At 38.7% G+C, this 7437-nt stretch overlaps 1 non-coding gene across 1 annotated transcript; it reads right to left on the bottom strand.

The window, feature by feature from the left end:
- Positions 1-7037: 7037 nt before the first annotated feature.
- On the bottom strand, positions 7038-7111 carry TRNAT-AGU (transfer RNA threonine (anticodon AGU)). Its single transcript has one exon. It is a non-coding gene; the product is annotated as a tRNA-Thr (tRNA).
- Between the last annotated feature and the right edge of the window lie 326 nt (positions 7112-7437).

Raw genomic sequence — 7437 nt, 5'->3', positions numbered from 1 at the left:
CATGAATTACTAAAAGGTGTCCAAGAACAGGGTGACGATAAAGTACTCCACGCGCGTTTCAGCGAAAACGCCTTCTTCAGGAGTCACAAGTAACAATCTGAAAATACATATAAAGAATAAATAAGGTACAATTCTTGAGTGGCTTACAATCACAAGTTAAATACATAAAATTAATCAGTTACACAAAAAATAACAGCATTACATTACATATTACATATTACCTAATGCTCTTGGGTCCAAGATTATTACTTTGTTTTTCACATGTCATATGATAGACATATTCTAGAACGAGATAGTGTAGTACTCACAAACACCGTTGAACTCTAAATCTCAAATTTATCGTCAAACATGACTCTATGTGTACCATATTCAAGACAATGTCAACGACCAGTAAACACCCCAATGTATTTAATGATAGCAACTTACAAAGGGAGACAGGAAAAAAACACAGTTTGTATCTTTGTGTAAATGACAGGCAAATGATGAACCTGGGCACAGGAGACAAATATGTCATAAATATTAATTATACTACTGATGCGAGGTATATTAAAAACCAAATGAGCACATGATGTCATATAGATGCAAAAACAGGTGGAAAACCGCACAATGATTTATGGATAATATGGTTGATAATAAGGCAGCCTGTGCAGATACATATCTTCAACTTGAGAGATTCATACATAAGCGATATAAGGTAAATGCTGAGCGAGGAAAGCTCTGTAAAAATTTGCGTTCTATCATATTCACTCATACCTGTAAAATTGGTATGTCGTATCCTTGCTAAGACGTTAATGTTCTTCAAACGGTGGAAATAACCAGGTATACAATGAAAATATGAACAGTCTGAAAGAAGAGGTGGAGAAAAAAACAAAATTGTCACCACCTTCCTTTTCCAGAACCATCTATTTGCTAAGGACATAACATGATAGAAATAAAAAGAATACCTTAGGGAATGATGTCCCACATACAAAGGCAAACTCTGGTGTAATCTCAAGATGTAGATATCATTCTGCGGTTATTTCTTAGGCATCATAAATACCTGAGGAGATGACATGAGTACAAATAAGAAAAAATATATATTGTATATGATGGTTATAGAGCGGCATGTACGTAATATCCGTAAACTGCAAGGTTACCTGAAAATAATAAAATGTTCCGCTTGGAATGATTGGCACAAAAATTGCAAACACAGCCGGTAGATGCTGACTCGCTGTTTCCAAGCTGGTAGCTCTAAAATAAAGTAGCGCCCAAATCGGGTCTGTTTAGAAAACGGAGTGTAATAATAGATATGGTGACACTCGTCGAGATTAGGCACACAAAAAAGGACCAATTACCTTGACTCGTTTTTCTAGAGCCCCGATGGATAATACTCGAGACGTGTGTTCTTAAAAAATCGCAGCGTCAATGATGTGTTTTAAATAATCTACCTAGAGGAATAGTTCAAGTACATATCAGATATCTGGTCTAACAGTCTCCATACGATGTGAATTGTTCAATCAACATGCTGACCGTTTACCTGAGCAATATAAAAAAATATGCTGCTGTTTATCAATATCACAAAACTTGCAGGCGTGCAGACGGGCGATGCTATATCTTTGTATTTCACAAGGTAGATAGCTGTAGATAGAAAAACGCCCGAGTCAGGTTTGTGTAGAAACGGCGCATAGTTACCAGACTTGCTGGAAATCAACAAAGCTTAAAACAAATGGGATGTGACCATTACCTTAAGTGATTTAACCAATCCTGAGTATTATCCCACTCGGAGCTTATGTTGAGAGCAAATGATTCGACAATAGTGCCATTTCAATAATAGCGGCGGTCTCTGAAGGAAACACAGCCACCGGTACAACCGTTAAAGCAGGCAAACAGTATGTATTAAAAGGGATATTCACAGAATACAAACTAAATAAAGCTGGCAGAATATTATACTCCATTGGTCCCCGAACTGAACCACATAAGTGCCGAGTCTCACCTGATAGAGGAAACACTCGTAGCTGGATAAAGCTCACGAAGTTACTGCAGTGCGGCGTGCCGTCGGCCGAAGTTAGAATCATTGGGAAGGTGCTGACCAACCCATTTAAATATTTCACCTAGTGGGAGGGGCTCAAATTCACCTGGGAAATGCTAATAAAAGTAAACGAAGGACTAGGTTGGGAAAAAAATAGCCATGCTCAATCTTTCCGTGGGATAAACATTGTCTAGTCTGTTGAGGCGTAATATAAATATTAACAAGGTGTGGCGATAGACAATGAAGAGACAAGACACGGGGAAACTGTTGTATAATAAAGAGCCAGTCTCCTGAAAAACGTGATGAAAACATCGCCCCACTATGCGATGTTTACATATAAGATGGGCGTCGATTTCTAAGAGTCTACACATGTTTAAGATAACCCACCTTGCGGGAGCAAACACTGTATGAGGTGCTAAATGAACCCCATGTCTCGATTGAACAAACATATAAATTTAAGGTGAATCGCGATGTATGCGGACACTAACAGATTATCCTCTAAAAGAGGAACTCATTGATGTAGAGAACACTATTAATGTCATCGAAGATAGAAATATATGGCAGTATTAGAAATAGGATAAAGTGTCAATGTCGGTTTGAAATGACCAAAGATATTAGGAACAGACTTATTCCCACAATGAGATGAGTATTATGTCAGATAGGACCCTACCAATTAAAAGTTGGGGCAAATAATAACTGTCTATCATACACCTATTTCTATTCCTAACCTGTAGGAACATACTCATGGCTAGAAATATAACAATGCAAAGGAATTAAATAATAGCATTTTCCCAAGGGATTACTGAATTGAGTCCCTTCTTAAAAGTCCCAAGCGAAAATATCCAGAAGAGTTCTTGCTTTTTTCTGGCTTTCCCACCACCTTTACTTTCTGGGAGTCTAAACTTCTCGATGATACGCCATTTAAATTCATCTGATGCGTGTTGTTTCTCCTGTAAATGTTTCACCAACTGTGCCGTGATTTTGTTGGTGCGTATGGCTGAACGATGCTCAGTGAGCCTCACTTGGATGGATCTGGAGGTTTCGCCAACATACCCTAGCTGGCACGGACATAAAATAAAGTAGATGTAGTTCGCGGTTTTGCAATTCCACATGTCATTTGCACTGACATGGCAACCATTGTGCTCAAATGACTCACCTCCCATGATGTTATGACACGATTTGCAAGACGAACATTTGACTGTGCCTTTGACAGGGAAGTTGTTGTCGATGGACCTTTGAACAAATTCAGATGTAGAATGGTTAGCAGTGAATCGTGAATGCACAATCAAATCCTTCAAATTTTTGTTTTGTTTATGAGCAAACAAAGGTTTATCAAGCTTAATCTGTGATGTGGGATTGGAATTTAAAATGTGCCAGTTCGTATTCACAATATGCTTTACTGTGTTGTCTAGGGTTGAGTGCTTGGTAACACAGACAAGTTGGGTATTTTCTTTTGCAACTTTTTTCTTTAGAAGTGAGACGCGATCGTAAAATCTTGCTCGCTTGAACGAGTCCCTCACTAGTCTGTGGGGATACCCTCTGTTCAGAAATTTTTGGCGCATAATACTAGCCTGTAGATCATAATCAGCTAGGTTAGTGCAATTTCTCCTAACTCGGAGGAATTGGGAGGAGGGAATGCTGTTGCGTTGACTGCGGGGATGGAAACTATTAAAATGAAGGAGAGTGTTCCGTGCACTATTGTGTTTCTTTATTGATCAGGAACTAGCCTTTATCGAGGGACTTATTATTCATAAATTTATGAAGATACCATCTGCTTTTGATGTACTGCATTGAAATACAGTCTTTTAATGTAAGTTTATACCTATGTACCATTACATGCTCAATCAGTATGTATCTCTCGTTGTTATGTCTTAGTTTAATGGTTTGTTTTAAACAACTTACATCAATGTAACAAATATTGCATCCCGAATGGACATTGGATATAATGTATATTATTAGTTAAGTACTGTACAATTGTTGGAAATTACCTGTCTACCATATGAGAATGAGTGAACAAATTAGTAGACCAGACCGGTTAGGTATTGAGGACTTTCGAGTCTGACCTATGTATTGTTAGCCTCTCTTTATACCATCTGTACTTTATTTAAACAGTTTCATTAATTTTTATGTAAACTTGCATGTTCATAATGTATAAATCCGGAAGTCTGACATATGTTTTTCTTGTAAATATATTTCCAGAGTAACACATGTGACTCCTGAGGAAGGCGTTTTCTGCCGAAACGCGCGTCGAGTTTTAATGTTTCTCCAGCACTTTAGGCACCAATTATAACTTTGAATGTATTTTTAAATGTATTCTGTATATCTATATGTAATGTACTTATTTTTATAACGCCTGTACGTGTTGCTTTATGATATATGTTTTATTCTCATCATACAGTCTGACTTTTGTTCAGTTTCTATATGATTTTTATTATGCCTATTAAAAACATGTTTTTTATATAATTTTTATTTTCGATTGTTCCTTTTACCACTGGTTCAGGTTAAGTGTTCACTTATTTAGCTGATGGCCTAGGATTTTTTACTCACATACGTTGTTACCCTGCCCTAGGAGTCTGTATACTACCGCTACCCAGGGGGTCCTTGTTTTTCTCATCTATGGTACACATAGAGTCATGTTTGACGATAAATTTGAGAATTATAGTTCAAAGGTGTTTGTGAGTACTACACAATCTCGCTCTAGAATATGCCTATCATATGACATGTGAGAAACAAGGTAATAATCTTGGACCCAAGAGCATTAGGTAATAGGTAATATGTAATACTGTTATTTTTTGTGTAACTGATTAATTTTATGTATTTAACTTGTGATTGTAAGCCACTCAAGAATTGTACCTTATTTATTCTTTATATGTATTTTCAGATTGTTACTTGCGGCTCCTGAAGAAGGCGTTTTCGCCGAAACGCACGTCGAGTACTTTATCGTCACCCTGTTCTTGGACACCTTTTAGTAATTCATGGTGTCTTTTTACATATGTAATGTATGTGTCTTGTAAAGCGCACTGCTGCCCTGAGGCGTCGTGGCGCTGTAGACCGCTGGGGAACCCGTCCTGGCTATCCCTGTGAGATGGTCCCTACTGGGCATCTCCAAGGTGAAACCAGGCATCCCCGGCGAATGTGGGGGGCCGTTGTAGAGATGAGGCAAGCTAATGCCCAGAGTTGCCGAGTGTGATCCCTGGTTAGAGTAGGCACCGAGGCGAGAATTATCGAGTCCACTGACCCTGGTCCACGACCCTGCCGCGTCAGGAATTGAACCCTGGTCCCGGGCCGTTCTCTGCTTCCGGGTCTGCCACCTCTAACCAGTGAGCCACACCACTCCACATAAAGTGTTGTAAATTGTATTATTATATGTATTAATTGTATGTATTTTTAATTGAATTGATTGTCGTATAGTCTGATTAGTTTCAGTTATCTATATGATTTTTACTATGTGTATTAAAAACATGTTTATTTTATACAAATAATTATATTTTCTCCTTGATTGTTCCTTCTGCATTTGGGTCTAGTTAGTTGTTTATCTACTGTTAAGATTGCCTAGGAATTTTTTGCATAAATTTTGTCTACCCTGCCCTAGGAGTCTGTTAGAGTCACTACCCAGGGGGTCCTTGTTTTTCTCATAGAACTGCCACTGGACACACACCAGGCTGGGTAGACTGATAAAGGCGCCCAAGAGGTTTGAGGACTATGACATGGAGACCAAGTAAGACTGTTCTATAGCTCATGCATATACTACTCACGCAGTCTAGGAACTGCCCCATAGTGTTATTGAAATGTTAATGTTTTGGTGATGTGCAAAAGGAGGGAGATATGTGGCGAAGCGCTCTAGTGTTTGAGTGTTGCCCAGGGGACTGACGGAAACGCGCGAGCGGCCATCTTCAATGCCGCGAGAGTGAGCGCGGAGAAACTGCATTCCCGGCGCTCGGGAAATAAATTACTAAAGGAGCATCCTGTGTCCGCGTCTTTATTGATAAAGGCATATCCCTATAACACTATGCTAAGCACAGATTTTTAGCTTAGGTGGTTTAAGCCACGCCCTTAATTACATTGACCACGCCCCTTTGAGAATCCCACTGGTTTTGTCATCCCACTTGAAGCCCTGGGAATCAGCATCTTAGAGGCAAGTCAAACACTTGGGCTTCCCACCTCCAAGTAACAGTAACTACAGACTCTAGGAGACAAAAGAGAAAGAGAAGACGGGCTAGAGCCGAAGGGTCTCCTATTCATGCAACAGGCATCCTTCTTAGAACAGTCATTACTATTAGTGACTTTTGTTAGTAATGGCTCTTCAAGACAGTATCACAGATAGGCATAGTATTTACTTTTTTATGGCTAATATCCAAGCTTATTACATGTTGCCAGATGAAAAAAACAGAATAAATGGCAATTTGATTATGTTAAAATGTATTGCCGTTTGATATATTTATTATAACGTGTGTGTTTATAGCAGACATATTTTGAAAGACGTGTTTAAGTGGGTTTCTCTATATCTAACAATGGTTTTATTTTACTCACTATATGAACTTACATCATTTCCATTAGGCTGGTGTACGAGGCCCCTGTACTCTCGGTTGTTGCCATGTGCGTCCGTCTTCTGTGTCGCTGGGAGTATTACATTGTAGCTCTTTAGCAATGTATGTCCGTCGTTTGTGTCGCTGGGAGGTTTACATTGTACCTCTACAACCAATGTATGTCCGTCTTCTGTGTTGATGGGAGAAATACATTGAAACTCTACAGCTATTCTGCGACATCAGTGTACCACAGATTGTATTAAATATAAACACACAAGCCCCAGTGAAAATATTATTCCTGTAGAAGATGCTTGCATATTTGTTTGCTTGTCTAAAAGACGTGTACGTTCGGTTGCAAACATGTAATTAGCACATTTTATGTCGGTGACCCGATAGCTATATATTATTTAATGCGTTTTTTTTCCTGCTGTACATGACGACAAAGTAACATGCATTGCTAATACATTGTTTCCCTTTATTGAGGAGAGGAAACAAAAAGCTTGAGGCACTGCTGAGATTCGAACTCAGGATCTCCTGTTTACTAGACAGGCGCTTTAACCAACTAAGCCACAGCGCCACCTATTTCCTGAGCAGTATGTTTTTGTATATGTAATAAAGTCGTGTTCGAGTGCTGATGTGCGTTGATTTAAATATATATTATTTTGCATTACATTACGATACTTTCCAACCATATTTGACTTAAATAAATACATTCTTAAGTATTACTCTATAGATTTCAACGGTTAGAACACATCAAATATGAAGGCTTCTGGAAAATAGAAATAGAACAGCTTGCAGTAGCTGTCTAATGGAAGATTTTGCAGCACAAAGTTGCATGTTTTTCTGCAATTTCGCTCTTAATTTGACCAATATTTCTTGGTTTATCGTAGTTTAAAGTGCCCC

This window comes from Lissotriton vulgaris, chromosome 1_1, assembly GCF_964263255.1.
Source record: "Lissotriton vulgaris chromosome 1_1, aLisVul1.2, whole genome shotgun sequence".
Lineage (NCBI taxonomy): Eukaryota > Metazoa > Chordata > Amphibia > Caudata > Salamandridae > Lissotriton > Lissotriton vulgaris.
This window is presented reverse-complemented; position numbering and strand designations above follow the sequence as displayed.